Raw genomic sequence first — 19130 nt, forward strand, 5'->3', positions numbered from 1 at the left:
TTCTTTCTTTCTTTCTTTCTTTTCTTTCTTTCTTTCTTTCTTTCTTTCTTTCTTTCTTTCTTTCTTTCTTTCTTTCCTTTCTTTTTTCCCCCCTGAGACAGGGTTTCTCTGTGTAGCTTTAGAGCCTTTCCTGGAACTCACTCTGTAGCCCAGGTTAGCCTCAAATTCAAAGAGATCTGCCTGCCTCTGCCTCCCAAGTGCTGGGATTAAAGGCGTGCACCACCCCTGCCTGGCTATTTCCTCCTTCTCAAGCACAGTTCTGGTCAGGAAATCAAATCCAGGTATTTGCAGTTGACTTGTGAAGTTTCTCCACCTTGGTTATGTCCCTGCTATATTACTGCTTTTGGGGGAGGTGGTACTGGAGGTTAAAAGTAGGTCCTCACATATGCTACACAAGTGCTCCACCACTCAGCCACACCCCAGTCCCTCACTGGGGGATTCTAGGCAGTGGCTCTACCACTGATCCATACCCCAGCCCCTCACTGGGGGATTCTAGGCAGGGCCACTGAGCCACACCCCAGCCCCTCGCTGGGGGATTCTAGCAGTGCTCTACCACTGAGCCACACCCCAGCCCCTCACTGGGGGATTCTAGCAGAGGCTCTACCACTGAGCCACGCCCCCAGCCCCTCACTGGGGGATTCTAGGCAGGTAGAAGATTCTACTCTTCTACCACACTCCCAGACTCCCATTTTTTTTATTTCAAGACGGGGTCTCATTTAACTGGTGAGGCTGGTCTTGAAATTATTCTGTAGCCCAGATGACCTTGAACTTTTGATCTTCCTGTTTCAACTTCCTGAGTAGTTCGGAAGACAGTCCTGCTGTTGTTCCCACCACCCATCGCTATCTTCTGTAGCTCTTCTTAACTCTTTCCGATTCCGTCTGTGTGGCTAGCCACACTCAGGCTACTCCCATACGTAATGACATGTATCACATGCAGAGTTCATTAGACAGTTTGGGAAGTTCCACAGTAAAGGCTCCTGTTGAGTAGAGGTCTGCAGTCTTCACAGAGAACACTGGAGAAACCAGGAATGCTAATCACACAGGGGCTTCTCCTCTGCTTTCCACTCAGAAATCTAGAAGTTGATGTTATTAATAATCTGGTGACCTTTTTCTATCTGTAGAGGCACACCTCATCCAAATCCCCCAGAATGCGCTCCCTCCCTCCCTCTCAGTTAATAGAACCCGTCTTTAGGGGAGATGTCATATGTACTTGATACTGCTGACCTCTGTGCTATCTCAGTCAGGGACCACACCGATCCTCGCTCGGCCCTTAAGCTGTAGAACCCATCTTCATGGTCACATGTACTTCGCAGAGTTTATTGCCTCTTTGCAGTTTGTTTTCCTGCTGGCTGCGAGGCTCTTGGGGACATACATCCCCCTCACCCCCAACTGTTGCATTCCTCTTTTCCCAACCCGCCATGACTTGAAGACATTTTTGTGCAACACATTCCCTGTGCCTGGGAAAACTGAGGTCAGCTTTGCCTCCGATGTTCCCTGTCACCTGTAGGTGGCCACTGCAGAAGAAGCTGGATACAAGTGACTAGGTTGTGGGCAAGCTTGGCAAGTTTATCCCTGAACCACATAAAGGTGGAGGAGAGGGCTGGCCACAAGTTGTCCTTTGACCCCTACACAAGCACTGGTGCAAACATGCACACCACCACACACACACAAATACAAAACACACACATAACACACACAACACACAAACATACCACACACTACACACACCACACACACCACACACATAACACACACAAACACACAAAACATACCACACACCACACACCACACACACACACACACACATACAAACACACACATAACACACACAACACACAAAAACATACCACACACTACAACACACCACACACACACACACAATACACAAACACACACACAGTACACAAACACACCACACACCACACAAGACAAACACACACACACAAGCACACTCATACACAAAAACACACACACTACATACATATTATATACACACAGTACACAAACACACACATGTGCCTGCATACCATCCCAAATAAAACAATAATCAAGTGCCAGGCATGGTGTGCACTTCAGGAGGAAGAGGCAGGTGAATCTCTGAGTTCAAAAACAGCCTGGACTAGAGTGAGTTCCAGAGCAGCCAGAGCTACACAGAGAAACCCTGTCTCAAAAACCCAAAAACAAACAAACAAACAAATAAATGCAAGCAGGAAAGACTCCCATTGGGCAACTTCCTTCCTCAGAGCTCTGTTCTTCCCCAGCCCATGGAGCTGTTGATGGCAGTGCTAGAAATAAGACAAACGAAAGCCGACTGGAGCTGTCACGATCGAGGCTTTCACAGAGGGACACGTGGACACACCAGCTAGGAGACCCCATCAGACATGGACGATCCACCAGTTAAGACCTGGCTGCAGAGGCAAAACATCCCTTCCAATTTGACTCCAAGCCCATGTTCTCCATCATGGCCTCTCTTCTCCACTCACAGATGCAGATGCAGATCACCCTATCTACTGGGTCTCCTCGGAGCCACAGAGAGGAAGGGGGTGTGGCCAAGCTGGGGAGACTTGACTAACTTTTACTCTCAGAGGCTGCTGGAGACCCTGAAGAGATAGCTCGCGGGAGGAGACAGGTAAATACCATTTTGATCTTTTCTCTTGTTCTCAACAAGCAAATATGGGGTGTCCTCTGTGTGCTGGCCATGAGGACCTGCCATTTTCTTTTATCTAACTTGTGAGAGGCACAGACAGACCCCTGTCTTTCAGCACTGCCTCTGCCAGATTTTCTGGTCCTCTGAGGTGGAAGAAGCTGTTGGATGCTCAGGAGGGGAGGGCAGGGCTGGGAAGCCAGCTCCGAGGCCTCTCAGCAGAGACTGAGCTGAGTGCATCATAGGCCTCGACAGTGTGGCCCTATTCTAAGTTCCTGGACTTAGTAACTGTTTGCTGCCATACCCTACTCTACCTCCTCAGCCATCCAGTCCTCAAGCTCAGGTCCCTGCTTCTTATGCTACGGTGACTGCCAGAAATCCCGTAGGCAGGCAGCTTTGCTCGGGAACTGTCTGCTTTCTGTTCACCCTGAGTTCTTCAGCCAAGCCATGTTGAGGATGTAGCTGGAGGTGCTGCCAGAGAGGCAACTGGGGGCTGATGGCTGCCACAACCCTTGTAGCAACCCGAGGGTGTCTCAACGTGTGTCCCTCAGAACCAAGCTTGCAATCCTGCAAAGCTTTTGATGAAAAAGAGTAAAATAGACTCGTGGCCTAGGAAGTAAGGGAATCTACTCCATGTCTCTGGCGGCATGCACAGCTCATTAGAAGGTGGGAGAGGTCTCACAGGAAAGCCTCCCGTTGAACTCGGCTTTTCCCAAGTGGCCGTGACCTTGAAGATAAGGCCATGTGACACATTCCCTGAACCTTGATGATCTGCCCCAGCCTCTGTCTCCTCACCTCTCACACACCCAGGCCAGGCCACCCCACACTGGGGACAGAAGCCAGCCTGCTTTCAGCAAGTGGACTAGCTTTCCCTATACCTGCTCCTGCTCACCCAGCACCCCCCCCAACCTGTGTCCAGCAGCCTGGGAGGGGAATTGCTGGAGGGGAGGAGGTGCTGATGCTGTTGGTAGGAGTGAAGGGCACAGGCACAGCTCTGCACTGCCGCCGCCCGCCGGAGACACACTCAGTCGGCACATCCTGCCAAGATCCCTGGGGGCTGACACAGGTCACAGCCACACCAAGAGAGCTAAATTTAACTCTATGTAAAGTGTAGGATGGTGATGATGGTGGAGGGTGAGAGAGAGAGAAAAAGAGAGAGAGAGAGAGAGAGGAGAGAGAGAGAGCGCACGCTGGGTATCAGTTGTAAATCGGTGGCACCTAAACACACGGTTAAGTTCTGTCAGGCCAACACTCTATATTTCTGTTGTTTAGTTTGGTTTTTTTTTTTTTTTTTGAGACAAAGTCTGGCTTGGGAGGCCAGACTAGCATCAAACTCATATTCTCAGATTCAGGCTCCCAAGTACTGGATTTTAGGTGCACACCACCATGGCTGGTCCTATGTATGTTTATAAAATAAGACATTTCTCATAATAGTCTGCTTTCTTACTTATGGTAAAACTGTGGATGATCAGACCACGGGAGGTCCCTTTCCCATGTGGTAACAACTGACTGATGCTGTTAGAAAAGGAATATCTTTCCTTGATTCCTATTGGCACCTGGGGCTGGGGGAGGGGCTTTGGACCATTCTCTGTTTCTAAGGCTTTCTAACTCCCTCAAAATGTTTTCCTCATGTCAAACTTCACTGTGAGGTTAGTTTTACTTCTTGAGATAGTACTAGGGATTAAACCTGGGGACTGTGCGTCCTAGGCTAAAGTTCTACCACTGAGCCACACCCCAGCACCTCACTGGAGGATCCTAGGCAGGGGCTCTACCACTGAGCCACACCTCAGCCCCTCACTGGGGGATTCTAGGCAGGTGCTCTACCACTGAGTCACACCCCCAGCCCCTCACTGGGGGATTCTAGGCAGGGGCTCTACCACTGAGCCACACCCCAGCCCCTCACTGGGGGATTCTAGGCAGGGTCTCTACCACTGAGCCACACCCCCAGCCCCTCACTGGGGGATTCTAGGCAGGTGCTTTATCACTGAACCCCTCACGGTGTGGGGGTGATTCTAGGCAGGTGTCTACTGCTTCACTGGGAGATTCCTCTATCACAGAGATACACCCCCAGTCCTCTTTTTACTTTTTCTTTTGAGACAAGGTCTTAGTAAGTTGACTAGACCAGGCTTGAACTGCTTTGTAGTCAAGCTGACCTTGAACTTGCAACTGTTTAGCCTCAGCCTCTGGAGCAGCTGAATTCCAGGACTAAATCAATAGGCTAAAATTTGGTTTAACGAGATTGCCCCCCAAGTCTTTCAAATCACTCTGTCTGTCCCTGTGTAAGATCTTGCACCGGTAGCCTGGGGAGATCCTTGTACCAGGCCTGGCATTCAAGGCATACAACAGCCTGGTACCACAGAGCCTCAGGCAGGGCAAGGAGTTTTAGAGGTTGTTAAAAGCAGTGTAGCTATGCCAGCCTATGCTGGTCTATGCCAATGCCAGATGCCAGGCCTGGTCTATGCCAGCCTGGTCTATGCCAGCCTGCGTCTAGCCAGCCTGGTGGTCTATGCCAGCCTGTCTATGCCAGCCTGGTCTATGCCAGCCTTGGTCTATAGCCAGCCTGGTCTATGCCAGCCTGGTCTATGCCAGCCTGGTCGTATGAGCTGGACTCCTGGACAACTGAAAGTAGAAGGAAAGAATCAGCTCCCCAGAATTCTCCACAACGTCCTCCTCTGGTCTCCACATGTGCACTGTAGCTTGCACATGTCCCATATATTACACACACACACACACACACACACACACACACACACACACACACCACACTAATAATATAAAATAAAAATTAAAACTAGTAAATGCGTAGATAGGCAGAGAAAAAGAAAGCAAAGGAGGGTCTCAGCTTGAAGAAGTATGGTACACCCAGAAATAGCTCTGAGCACCCCAAATCCCACATCTCCATCATATAACCAGGTAGGTATTCTTCCCCACACACCCAGGATCAGAAAAAAAATTCAACTGAACAAGCAAGAGCAGCACTGACTCGAAGAGCAAGTTCTTGTGCTGTTGAGACAGGGCCTCAGAATGTAGCCTAGACTGGCCTCAGGCCTGTAGCAACCCTCCCGCCTCAATTGCCTGAAGGCTGGGATAGTCACACACCAGCACACCCAGTTTACAGACTAATTCTTCTTTCCTCAGGTCTCACCCAGAGCAGACACCATGCATGTCCACTGTCCGCGGCTCCTCCTGATTCTAGGTAAGGCCCAGGCTGACACCTGGGTTTGGAGATGTCTGTGGGGCAAGGTAGAGCAGGGATAGGTCTGGGGAACGGAGGGGAACTGCTCAGAGGCAGAGAGAGATGTGCTGTGCTCCTCCGTCGTCCTTCGTCTCCCCGGGGTCTCCCTCTCCTGTTCTGTGAAAGTTCTCACCCCTCAGTAACGATTTCTGACCAGTCTTGTGGCCTTTAGGACACGTGGCTTTGGTTGGCTCATCACAGAAATGGACTGTGAACATCCCCAAACCCTCTTCGCCTGGGAAGGAGCCTGCGTCTGGATTCCTTGCAAGTACAAAATGCCAGCCTGGAATAGTCATCTGGACGGGGTCTTGCTGTATCACAATTACGACTTTGACAATCATACCAAGGATTTCAAGGGGCATGTCTCTATAATAACACCAAGGTTGAGTCACCTCCTTCTGAGCAAGGAAGGGTGACGTTCTGGGAAAAAAGAGAAAAATAACTGTTCCCTGGAAATCCACCAGATACGGGTCACTGACAACGGGAAGCTGGGGCTGAGGATGATTTTCAGCGGTGATAAGTGGATGGAGCAAACTTCACCTCAACATCTCCAGTAAGGGTACGGGGGAACATCGCATTGCTGGCAGAGTCAAAGCGGGAGGAAGGCTGAGTTCCTTGCTCACGGTTAGGTCTCAAACCCTGGGACCAATGGCTGAGGTGCCTATTTACACATCACATTGGAAATGGCCGTCAGGTTCCTCCAGCATCCCTCAGTCTTTATCCGTCACACCTACAGAGTATGGCTGGCATACCCCGCCCTCTCCCCCAACTCTCCAGCCCGGGGGCCAGGCTGCCCTTCCCCAGAGGCTCTCCCCTATGTGCCATGTCGTCACCCGCCTCTACCCTTTGCCCTCTTGGCTTGCCGCACCTGGGTCCCCTCTCTCCCCTCTCGCTTCCCATCCCTGTCTCCATCAGACAGCTGGGCTCTCCGCCCTAGACAACGATATCATCCGTCCACACTAGAGCTGTGAGCGCAAGGCATCTTGACATCACGTCTGTGCGGTGGTCTAGCCTGGTGGAGGTCTGAGTCCTGGGCTCAGGATCGCCTCACTAAAGGGCTGTCTGCTTGACTGACTCCAATACTGAGGCGGCCTCACAAACACAAGCATGTCACCAACGCTTAGCAATACATGCAGAGCTAAACCAGAGAAATCCGCCCTGGGTGACCCTGGGCCGCTTAGAAAGTAAATGGAAGGAGAAGGAGAAGCGAAGTAAGTGTTAAAATACGATTTCCCAGCATGCTTAGTGCCCCCAAAGCCTTCCACAGAGAAGCTGAACTGAACAAGGAGGTAGAATGACCTTGCAAGGGATTGTTCTGAGGCCATCTGGGACGGGATGCCTGAAGCCAGGTGGAAGGCTAGCCCATGCCCCACCCCAGCTCTTTTTTTTTTTCCAGAGACACCCTTCCCACCTTACATCCAGATGCCATCAGAAATCCATGCATCCCAAAGTCTCACTCTGACCTGTAGACTGAATTTTGCCTGCTCTCGGTACCACATTTACTTGAAGTGGTTCCTGGAAGAGCACGAAATCACCTCCATCACCTCCATCACCTCTGCCCCCGATTCTACACAAAATGTCTACACAGAGAGCGAGCTCACCTTCCAGCCAGAGTGGAAGGACCACGGAAAGACTTGACGCCAAATGCTCTCTGAGAGCAGAGTGGTTCTGGATGTTAAACGTGAGTCTCCATGTGGGAAGGACATCTTGTCCCCTTCTTCCTAAACCCCGGTGAGCCCCAGTAAGGTAAGAGGAGTCTGTCCATAGAAGGGTCAGCTGTCAGTCATTTGACAGGGGCGCAAGGCTCTTCCACTGTCTCTTCTGGTCCTGTGTCTTGAGACACAGATTCATTTTAGTCTCTGTTTTGGCCTAAAAAATAAAGCAATCTAGTTGAGTGTGGAGATATAGGCTTGGAAATGCGTATTCAGGAGGCCAAGGCAGGGGGATCTTGAGTTTGAGGACAACCTGGACTACACAGTGGGACACTATCTCAGAACCCTAAGTGTTGGAGATATTCCTGGCAGTACAGTGCTTGCCTAGCATGTGTGAGACCCTGAGACTCAATCATCAATCAATCAATCAATCAATCAATTCTTAAGTCACAGCATACTTTGAGGATATCTGGTTAGGCTTCTTTGTTCTCCATACAAGGAAATTTTCCTGTCATTACTTTATGGCTCATTCATTCATTCATTCATTCATTCATTCTTCATCCATTCAATGGATATTTACTGTGGAGCCTGGCATGTGGTACACACTTTTAAACCCAGCACTCGTGAGGCAGAGTAGGTGGAGCTCTGTGAGTTTGAGACCAGCCTGGGCTACAGAGTGAGTTCCAGAATGGCCAGGGCTACACAGAAACCCTGTTGAAGGAGGAGGAGGAGGAGGAGGAGGAAGAAGAGGAAGAAGAGGAAGAGGAAGAAAACAAAAATTGAATGTGGTAGCATGGGCTTGTTGTCTCAGCCCTGGGGAGATCTGGGTGGGTCCTTTGGACTTGCTGGACAACCAGTCTAGTCAAATTGATGAGCTCCAGGTCAGTGGAGACCCTGTCTCAAAAAATGTAAAATCAAGATGGCCAGTTCCTGAAGTACAACACCCAAGGTTGTCCTCCGAGCTCCTTATCCACACGTGCACACGCAAATAGCTCACAAACCCCAAAAGAAAGCAGGCTTAGGATGGGCTGATGGATGGAGACGTCTGTGGAGAAGATGAGGACCTTGGCTGACATGACAGAGGGCCAGGGCGAGCAAAGAAGATTCTAGGGAGGGAAAGAACCAGTGCAAAGAACTAGGTGTGGAGGTGCAAGTGTAGTGTACTGGTGGCGGTGTCCGAGGACCAGAGGGAGCGGCCAAGCCACTTTCGAGGTAAGAGAGGAGGTAGACACTGCGTCTCCTGGAGGCCAGCAGCACGGCTGCGCTGTCGGGGTCTAATGGACAATGCTGGGTGCGGGGTGCCGGCGGAGACAGGTGGGAGGCGCATGAGGAAGGGGAAGCAGAGACAAGTGAGGATTGTGTGCAGGCTGCTGCTGTCCCAATGAAACAGCCGCCGAGAATTCCCTGTCCTCTCCCAATGCTCCTCTGTTCCCTGCAGACATCCCGCAGCTGAAGATCGAGGTCACTTCCAAAGAGGTCATGAAGGGTGGCTCTGTGACCATGACATGCCAGGTTATCAGCAGCAACCCAGACTACAGGACAGTGTCCTGGTCAAGGATGGGCAGCCCCTGAAGGGACAGAATCTCACACTAACTCTGCAATCAGTGACCAAGGACATGAGTGGGAAATACCGTTGCCAGGTTTAAAACGACCTGGGCCTAGGACAATCGGAAGAAGTGGCCTTACAGTGCTGTTGTGAGTTCCCTTGAATCTGGCAAGGGAGGCGGGGAGTTATCAGGATCCTCAGGGATGGTAGTGGAGGCTGGTGACTGCCTGGCCAGGTTTGCGGCGCTCTGCTCACCTACGCTGCCACTGTGTGGCTTCTTTTAGTTGCTCCAGATCCTCCAGGGTTCACATCTACAGTTCTCCGGCTGAAGAAGGAAAGTCAATAGAGCTGATTTGTGAGTCACTGGCCAGTCCGAAAAGCAACAAACTATAACCTGGTACCACAATGGAAGACCTGTGCTTGGAGAGACACAAGAGAAGCTCCGGATCCCTAAAGTCTCCCTGAGGCATGCTGGGAAATACTCTTGCGTGGCACAGAACCGCCTGGGTCTTGGAAAGATAAGGAGAGGAAACTGAGCTGGATGTCCAGTGTGAGCGGCCAACTGACCTCTGGTTCTTGGAGGAAAGAGGAAATAGAGAAGGAAGGCAATAGAGTGTAGGGGTGTGGAGGTGTGGGGAAGACAAGCAGCCAGGGACCTGAGCTTCACAGCTGCATTCTAGACATGCAGACCCACAGCCTTGGCTTATGGCAATTACTTAGTAGATGTTTGTTGAATGAATGAATGAATGAATGAATAAATGTCACCAGCTTGGTGGCCCAGATCTGTCATCCCAGCTACTAGGAAGCTAAGACAGAAGGATCACAAATATGAGGACTGCCTGGGCTCCAGACTGAGTTCAAGGTCAGCCTGGGCAATTTTAGTGAGACTGTCTCAAAAGTAGAGAAGACCTGGGACACAGCTCAGCAGCAGAATGCTTTTACAACTTACCAGGAAGGGAGTGGCAGCATGGCTCAGCAACCAATCACTAGTCTAGAATCTTCCAATGAGGGATCCGAGGCCTGACCCAGTGGTAGAGCACCTGCCTAGAATGCCCCCAGTGAGGGGCTGGGGACGTGGCTCGGTGGATTCAGTCCCCAGCACTGCATAAAAGAAATGCATGTGTGGCATCAGGACATAAGGCAGGAGCATCATAAACTCAAGGTCATCTTGAATATATAGCAAGTTCAAGCTAACCTGGGCTATGTGACCCTGCCTAAGACTAGGGCTTCAGGAACACAAACATAGCATCAATGGCAGCAGCTGAGGCCCTGAAGATTCAAGTCTTGAAAGATTTGAGAGCCAGAGGAAATGTCCAGTTATTCCGCCATCGTTTGGCATTCCTTAGCACAGCACAGCTGGTTATCAAGTTGCTCCCAAGACAGTCTCGGTTGTCAGACCCGGAGTGCCTTGCATACGGGCGGGGCACCACCCACACTCTGAACATCTGGACAGCTGAGAGCAGTAGCAAAGTGTATATTATTATGACACACTGGCTGCTCTAAGGGTATCTGTGCTCTGAGAGGATTCTGGAAGGTGGGTGCTCTTGGTGCCCCACTTGACAGACGGGTAGATGGAGGCCTGCAGCCCACAGTCATACCGCTTTAAATAGCACTGTGCCTCACAGCCGCAATAGGAAGCAGGAGAGGTTTCATTGAGGACAGTATGCAAAGGCTTTAATGAACACCAGCCTTGCAGCTGGTCAGGGTGGTGCAAGTCAGTCATTCAGGAGGCAAGGAGGGATGGTCAGAAGTCCAAGGCTGGCCTGTGCAAATACACAAGGATCCCGACCCAAAAATAAAAGGCTAAAGAGAAAAATAGGGTAGGGCTAGAGATGGGGCTCAGCTTCTTGCCTAGGCCCTCCAAGGCGAGGGTTTTGATCTCTGGTACTGCAAAGGGGAACCAAATGATCATGCTTTCTCACCTCTCTGCTCTCCTCTAAGATGCCCCAAAGGAGGTAAACCACCAGTGATTCAAAACCCCACGCCAATTCGGGAAGGCAGTGTGACCCTGGCCTGTAGCTACAACTCCAGCAATCCTGCAGTCACCTCCTACCAGTGGAGCCCTCAAGGTTCTGGGAATGAGATCTCGCCTGGAGTGCTGAGGATTCAGAACGTTGCATGGGACTCCAGGCCCATCAGCTGCGCTGCCCTGTAATAACCACGGTGTTCGTGGGGCGCACCCGTCAGCCTGAATGTCCACTGTGAGTGACAGAGCAAGGCGTGTCTATGAGGTGGACACACTGAGATATGGCGGTGGAAGGGGGGATGGGAACCTGGACCACAGGCCAGGGGAGAGAGGATTGAAGAAGGGCACATAGGCCTGGGGCTAAGGAGACAGGAAGTCCTGACCCATGACACAGGAAACACTAAACAAAGGGCTAGGAAGTCCTAATCAAACACAGGACATTTTGGGGAGACATCAAGAAGGTTAGAGAGTCAAAATATCACCTGAGGCTGTGGCCCTGCAGATGCCCCCAGAGCTGTGAAGGTCCTGAAGGTGAGCCCCTCATCAGAGATCCATTGCTGGGCAGCATGTCATCCTCCAGTGCAGCTTCTCCGGGAGCCACCCCCCAGAGGTCCGCATCGTGTGGAGGAAGAATGGGAGTCTTGTGCAGGAAGGAAAGAGCTGAGCTTCAGCTCCATCCCCAGAAGATTCTGGAAAGTATAACTGCATCGTCAACAACTCCATTGGAGAGACTCCGTCGAAGGCCTGGGACCTCAAAGTGCTGTGTGAGTGGCGGGAGCTGGGGGCTAAGTGTGAAGAAGATGAGGTGACGCAGCCCTGGCCTGACTCGGTTTTCCCCTTTGCAGATGCTCCTCGGAGGCTGCGCGTGTCTATTAGCCCTGGGAACAGCGTAATGGAAGAAGGCCATCTTGTCTGTGAGGGTGATGCCAACCGCCCGTCTCCCAGTATGTCTGGTTGGATTCCAGCGACGAGACCTCCCCTTCTTCAGCCAGAAGCTGAGCCTGGAGCCCCTGAGGGTCAACACACTGGCTCTTACCGCTGCCAAGGGATCAACCCGCTAGCATGGGCGAGTCACCGCCCAGCACCTCACTGTCTACTGTAAGTCCCTTGGGTCTCTCCTCTATCCTGGCGGGGCAGCCCCTTCCCCACCTCGCGTGTCCAGCTCAGCCAGGGCACACCCTGCCGCCAGTAGCTCCTAGCTGGAAAGTCACCCCGTTCTGCCTCACGGACCTTCCTCAAAGGCTGTGCCTACCTTCCAAAAGCTCTTGGTGTTCCTTCTTTCTCTGTCTCTTTCCTTCCCTCCTTCCCTCTATGTGTGTATCTCTCCCTTGATGAATAAGATCCTTATTTATCTTTTGATACTTTAGTGTGTTTTAAACAAGATAATACAAGTGCGTGGTTTTTTGGGTTTTTTTTTTTTTTTTTTTTTTTTTTTTTTTTTTTTTTTTTTTTTTTTTAAAAAAAAAAGTTTCAAACAAAAAGGAAGCTGAACACAGGCGTTGAGAGGCTGAGTGGGAAAATCACCAGAACACCAGGGCCGGCCTGGGCTATGTAGAAAAACTGCCTCAAAACCAAAACATTCCATAGGAAACCTACCCATGCTCTTTTTGTGTTGTTTGAGATAGCAGTCTTGGTATGCAGCCCAGGTTGATCTTGAACTGCAGGCAATTCCCTGCCTCAGCCTCTTGAGTGTTGGGATTACAGAGATGAGTCACCATGCCCAGATGTGCCTGCTTCTTTCAAATAACCATAGCCCATCCCATCTCCCTAGCACCTCGTCAAGGTTGAGGTGCTGAGCCTCCTGCTGTGGGCACACCTGCAGCGACAAGTGTGTGACAAAGTCTTGTGTGGAGCTGGGTCTGTCTGGTCAAACAGCTCTCAGGGTTGCACGGTGCCAAAGGCGAGGGTCACGGGCTTTGTTTCGACCTGTCTCTGGAATAGCTCTTGCTGGGGACAAAGAATTGGCCCTTCTCTCCTATCAGGAGTGAGGAGGCAGGACCACTTCTCGATCTTTCTCTGAATCACTCCACCAAATCACTCCACCGTGTGTGGAGGACATCTGCAGACAAGAAGCCGGGCTTTGTGAAGGGAGATGGGCAGGATGCTCTGCCCATTGCCATCTTTACAAAGCAGAGTGAGCCGTTATCTCTCTCTTCACCAGATAGCCCAGAGCATCGGCAAGAGGGCTGCCTTGGGACTAGGGTTCTGCCTGGCTGTCTGCATCCTGGCTATCTGGGGGATGAAACTCCAGAAAAAGTGAGCAGCCGGCTGCCCCTCCTCCCTCCCCCTCCCCACAGCCCTCAGCCTGCTGGGTCATCCCTACCTACCTCACAAACCCTTGATCCTTAGATGGAAACAGAATCAGAGCCAGCAGGGCCTTCAGGAAAACTCCAGTGGCCAGAGCTTTTTTAAATAAAAAGGTTATTGGAGCCAGGTGGTGGCTTAAAGCACACTTTTACGCACTTGGGAAGCAGAGCAGGTGGATCTCTGTGAGTTCGAGGCCAGCCTGGTCTACAGAGCAAATTCCAGGACAGCCAGAGCTACACAGAGAAACCCTGTCTGGAAAAAAAAAAAAAAGTTAAGATGGGAAGGGTGAACCTAGAGTAGCCCTTGAAGACAGGAGATGAGAAAGGGGCACGTGTGCTCTGAGATATGTGAACATCTGAAATCCCAGTGCTCGGGGAGATGAGGCAGGGGACTGGCAAATCTGAGGCCAGCTTGGGTTACACATTGTAAGATCCTGTTGGGGAAAAAACAAACAAACAAACAAAACCTCCGGGGGGGGGGAAAGGCCAGGAGGAGGAGTGGTCAGGAGAGAATCACAGCTGTAACTTTGCATCTTCCAGACTAGAAGGACCCCTCTCTCCGAAGGCCCCAGTCCCAGGGCTGCACAACCTGGCGATGGATGACAGTGTTAGTTACGCCATCTTGCGCTTTCCGGAGACCGACACGCCCAGAGTCGGGTACGGAGGATACAGGAGTTTGGTACCTGCCACTCAGGGGGGTTGTGGGAGGAAAGTCTTGTGTCCCTCCTGCCCTCTTTGCACGGGGCACCACCACACGCTCACTGCCTCGTTCTTACATGGCAGTGAGTGTCACCGGACCTGTTTCTTTACTTCAGAAGCGGTGCCCACGGCCAGGCTGCCCAGAGCCAGGCTGCCCAGGGCCAGGCTGCCCAGGGCCAGGCTGTGGCGCAGGTTGAGGGCGTTGGGATGCGTTCACCACCATTTTCATGAGCTGCTGCTATGTGGTGCTGTGCGCACAAGAGACAAGGCATTTTTCCCCAAGGGACTGAAGTCGGGGTGCTGCTGGGGAAAACTCACTGTAGCCTTCTCTCTCTCTCAGTGTGCGGAGACCTCAGGAGCACAGGTCCTTCTCCAAACAAGGACGACACAGTTACTTACTCGGTGTTACAGAAGCGTCATGTGGTGAGGGGGCAGAGCTACGCTATGGAAGGGGAGGGGCCGGCCGGAGGCCTCGATTGAGAGCCCTTATGGGACACACTTGGCAGACAGTGAAGTTGGGAAGGGTGGCTGTCTTCAGTCCATTTCCCATTGCTGAATACCCTTGGTGGTTTACAACGGAAAGAGATTTATTTTGACTTATGGTTCTGGAAATCCAATATCAAAGGAGCTGTTTCTGGTAATGACAGAGTCCTGAGATAACACAAAACATTCATGGCCAGGGACATTTGTCAGAGAGAAACCAACTTCCTAAGAAAAAGTCTCTGCATTGATTATCTATTAACCCATCAGTTTAATCACCTGCTACAGATCCCACAATCTGTGCATTTCCGACACAGGAAACTCAGGGGACACATTCAGACTACAGCAGTTGTTCTGGCAGAGAGCTGGGGTGGGAGCCAGGACAGGTGTCTAAGGGGCCGAGCATAGCCATTTGTAGACAAGATGACCCAGTTTGGACATTTGACCCTGTGTGGTGGGGAACCAACGGGAGAAGGCGTTGAAGAGAATGGACCGAGGTTGGTCACCATGACGCCTGGCTTACCTTCCCGTGTTTTGCAGAGTGACTATGAGAATGTGACACCAAGCCATCCTGAGGATGACGGCATCCACTACTCCGAACTGGTTCAGTTTGGGGCTGGGAAGCGGCCTCAGGCAAAGGAAGATGTGGAATACGTGACCCTCAAGCACTGAGGTTGGAAGTAGCTGCCATGGAAGGTTCTGGAGCCTAAGGGAGACCTGTAACTTCTAAAGCAACTCCCTGAGTACACACTTGGGTTGCATGCCCTCACAATCATTTAAAAACCCCGAGTCTGGTGAGAACCAGCCAGCCTTCTCCGCACCGGTGATTGTCACCCCACACTGTACAATGTCCCCTTCTCCAACCCTGGCCATCTGCCACCATCCACCTCATCCTGAGCCTGACTTCAGCTTGATGTGTTCCTGCTATGACCAGCTGGGCTCTCTTCTTCTCTGTCCCCTTGATGCTCCAACCCCCCTCACTAATCTTATTACCCAAATTTCTGGTCCTGGAGAGAAAGCCCCAGAAGGGCAGAAGTAAGGAAGCAAGAGGCACTGTCCTCAGCTGGTTTTTCTCATACGAACATGTCTACAGTAAGACAGGCCTTTCGTGGAGATGGTGCCTTCCCTCAGGGTCCTGGGCACTGGGCAGGCAGGATACCATGGGCCTATGTATAATCCACTAAATGCTTCATAATAAAAAATAACGCTGTTGTCACACAAACTCTGTCCGTTGGTGACTGGGTAATTATACTGGAAACCTGGAGATGGGAATGACTTTTTGGAGCTTGGGAGGAGGAGAAGAGACTCTTGGTAATCTCATGATCAAATCAGTAGATGGGGGTACCATTATTGTGCAGTGTTGGTATTGAACTTAGGGCTTTATGAATGCCAGGCAAATACCCTAGAGCCTCAACCCAGCAACCCCTACCACTGAGCCACCCCAGCCCCTCACTGGGGATTCTAGGCAGGGGCTCTACCACTGAGCCACACCCCAGCCCCTGGGGATTCTAGGCCTCCTGAGCCACTTCACTGGGGATTCTAGGCAGGGGCTCCACCACTGAGCCACACCCCAGCCCCTCACTGGGGGACTCTAGCAGGGTCTCTACCACTGAGCCACACCCCCAGCCCCTCACTGGGGATTCTAGGCAGGGCTCTACCACTGAGCCACACCCAGCCACTGGACTCTAGGCAGGTCTCTAGAGCCACACTCACTGGGGATTCTAGGCAGGGGCTCTACCACTGAGCCACACCCAGCCCTCACTGGATGATTCTAGGCAGGGCTCTATCAGTGAACCACACTGCTCCTCACTAGGGGATTCTAGGCAGGGCCTCTACCCCTGAGCCACACCCCAGCCCACTTACCTGCTCAACCTAGAGAGCAAGGTCTCAACCAGCCACAGAGGCAAGGCACAGGGAGGGTCCCCAGCTTCCCCCCTCCCTTGTCATGCTTCCCCAGTGCCAGAGCACGGCCCTCACTTCCTCTTTGTCCCAAATTGATTTCCTTAACCATTAACTAATTTGGGGGACCAGTGGGACTTTAAATGCCATCCGAATGGAGGCTGAAGAGACGGCACAGTGTCACAGGTCCCTGCCTCTGCACCTCATAACCTGAGCTTGATTCCCAGGACCCACATGATGGAAGGAGAGAAACTTCCCCCCAAAAGGTGTCCTCTGAACCCTCCACGCACACTATGGCACACACACACACACACACACACACACACACACACACACACACAAATGTAAAATAAATTTTGGGGAGCTGGAAGGTGTTAAGCAGTTAGAATGCTTGATGCTTTTCAGAGCTATTTCTCCAGGTGCCCCCATTTTTTACATTTAAATTAAAAAAAAACCCCACTGTTTAAATGAGAGAAAGAAGTTTTGGGGGCTCTTATCCCACAATGAAGTCCAGCAATATTCAACTGCTAATTAGCTGATCAGTATATATGACAAGTATTTGGTGAATTCAAATTTGCCATTTGGGAGGGGTGGAAATGTGCCTCAGTGGGTAGAGTGCTCGCCTCGTATGCGTGACTTCCTGGGTTCTGCATAAGCGGGGTAGTGTGTTGTAATCTTAGCATTTGAGGAGGTAGGGGGGAGTAGACCAGAATCTGTCCAAGGTCATCCTCTGAGACACCGAGTCTGAGACAAGCGTGGGCTGCCCTCGACTCAAAATGCAGAACAACAACACAATAAAACAGAACTCACATCTGGCAGAGCCCGTTGTTGGGGTGCGAGAATTTTAACGGACAGAACCAATCTCCTGAGGCTCAGTCAAACCTGGAGTCTCCAAAGATCCCAGGGGCAAGGTCTTCTCGAAGGAGCAGAAGGCAGCCCTGAGGCTGACGAGGTCAGGATTAGGCTTCCTGGCAACCACCATGTACTTACTTATCCTGTCGCCAAGCCCAGCTGCTGATATAAAGCTACTTCATGACCATTGACCACGAGATGTGGATGTCAACAGCCTTACTGAGGCGTGAAGAGCAGGTGGCCAGGAGGCCCAGAGGCTGGACTCCAGGACACTGCAGCCCTTCTGCTGAGGTAAGCAATTCTCCCGGGACCAGAGCATCCATGGAGCACCACACACTGCGCAAGGCAGACCTGGGCAGGCATAGGGCCAGCCTTTTGGTAGAGATAGCAGACGTGGGGTCACACAGCCAGAGGAATTCCAAATAACCACCAAGCAAACTGCTTAGGGAGGATTGTGCACCCTCAGTGAAACTGTTGCTGCGTAGGATTAGACCAGAATTGCCAGGTGTGTGTGTAGGTGAAACAGAAATTAAAAGTAAATTATGGGGTTGGGGTTGGAAATCAGGGCCTTGGGTAAGCTAGGCAAGCACTCCACCACTGAGCCACACTCCAGCCCCTCACTGGGGGATTCTAGGCAGGGGCTCTACCACTGAGCCACGCCCCCAGCCCCTCACTGGGGATTCCAGGCAGGGCTCTTACCACTGAGCCACACCCAGCACTGGGAAGGCGGGCTCTACCACTGAGCCACACCCCAGCCCCTCACTGGGGGATTCTAGGCGGGGGCTCTACCACTGAGCCACGCCCCCAGCCCCTCACTGGGGGATTCCAGGCAGGTTGTGCAGCACAGAGCCATATCTCCAGCCCCTTCACCAGTATTTATTCTGAGACATTGTCATTAAGTTCCCCAGGGTGAAGTTGAACTCACTCTGTAGCTTGGTTGGCCTTGAACTTGTGATCCTCATACATCTCCAGAACAGCTGGAATTACAGGTTGCATCACCAGGCTTAGGCCACTAAATGATTCTTTTACTGTCCGTATATGAATGACAGCATGTACCTGCTTGGTGACTGAAGTCTTCAGTTGTTGTTATTTCGGAGTGAGTCAATAAAGCAAGGGACCTGCCCGTGAGCTCATCCAGCCATGGGGCAGATTCAGCTCCCTGTGCGTTTGAGCAGGCAGCGAATGAGTCGGGAGGGCACAATGCTGTGCCCCATGAACCCTGGATCTTTAAGGTCTTCAATCAAGCTAGTCACACTCCCGTTCTTCCTCTGTATATCCTCACCTTCTGCAGACCAGCATAGGATGCTCCATCAGCTGCTCATCCAGGCTTCTAGTACCTCCTGCTAATGGCCACCCCGCCCTTCTCTCCCTTCCAGATCACTGCCCATCCCGGGCATCATCTAATAGCCCTGCAAGGGGATCCTGAGCCTCAGAGGCATCCGGCAGCACCAAGAGGAGTCCCATTTTCAAAGGCTCCTCTTTCCCTGGGTTCCTGTGCCAGGACATTGCCCGAGGTGTGGATACACTGATGGGAACTGACTTGCCTTTGGGCTGTCCCTTAGCATCCCCTTGGCCTGCCTTTCCTGCCTGGTGTAGCTAGTGTCCACTGATATTCTCTCTCTCTCTTCTCTCTCTCTCTCTCTCTCTCGTCTCTCTCACTCTCTGTCTCTCTCTCTCTGTGTGTGTGTGTGTGTGTGTGTGCGTGTTGGGTGTATTCTCACGCTCTCTCTCTCTCTAAAACAGACTTCTCTATGTATCCATGGCTGGTCTGGAACTTAATATGTAGGCCAGGCGACCCCCCAAATCACAGAGACCTTCCTCTGCTTCTGCTGGGATCAACGTGTGTGTGTC

At 51.6% G+C, this 19130-nt stretch overlaps 1 pseudogene; it reads left to right on the plus strand.

The window, feature by feature from the left end:
* Window positions 1-2543: 2543 nt before the first annotated feature.
* On the plus strand, window positions 2544-15655 carry LOC114698885 (annotated as a pseudogene).
* The last annotated feature ends 3475 nt before the right edge of the window (window positions 15656-19130 follow it).

The sequence above is a fragment of the Peromyscus leucopus genome, unplaced genomic scaffold, assembly GCF_004664715.2.
Source record: "Peromyscus leucopus breed LL Stock unplaced genomic scaffold, UCI_PerLeu_2.1 scaffold_430, whole genome shotgun sequence".
NCBI classification, from domain to species: Eukaryota; Metazoa; Chordata; class Mammalia; order Rodentia; family Cricetidae; genus Peromyscus; species Peromyscus leucopus.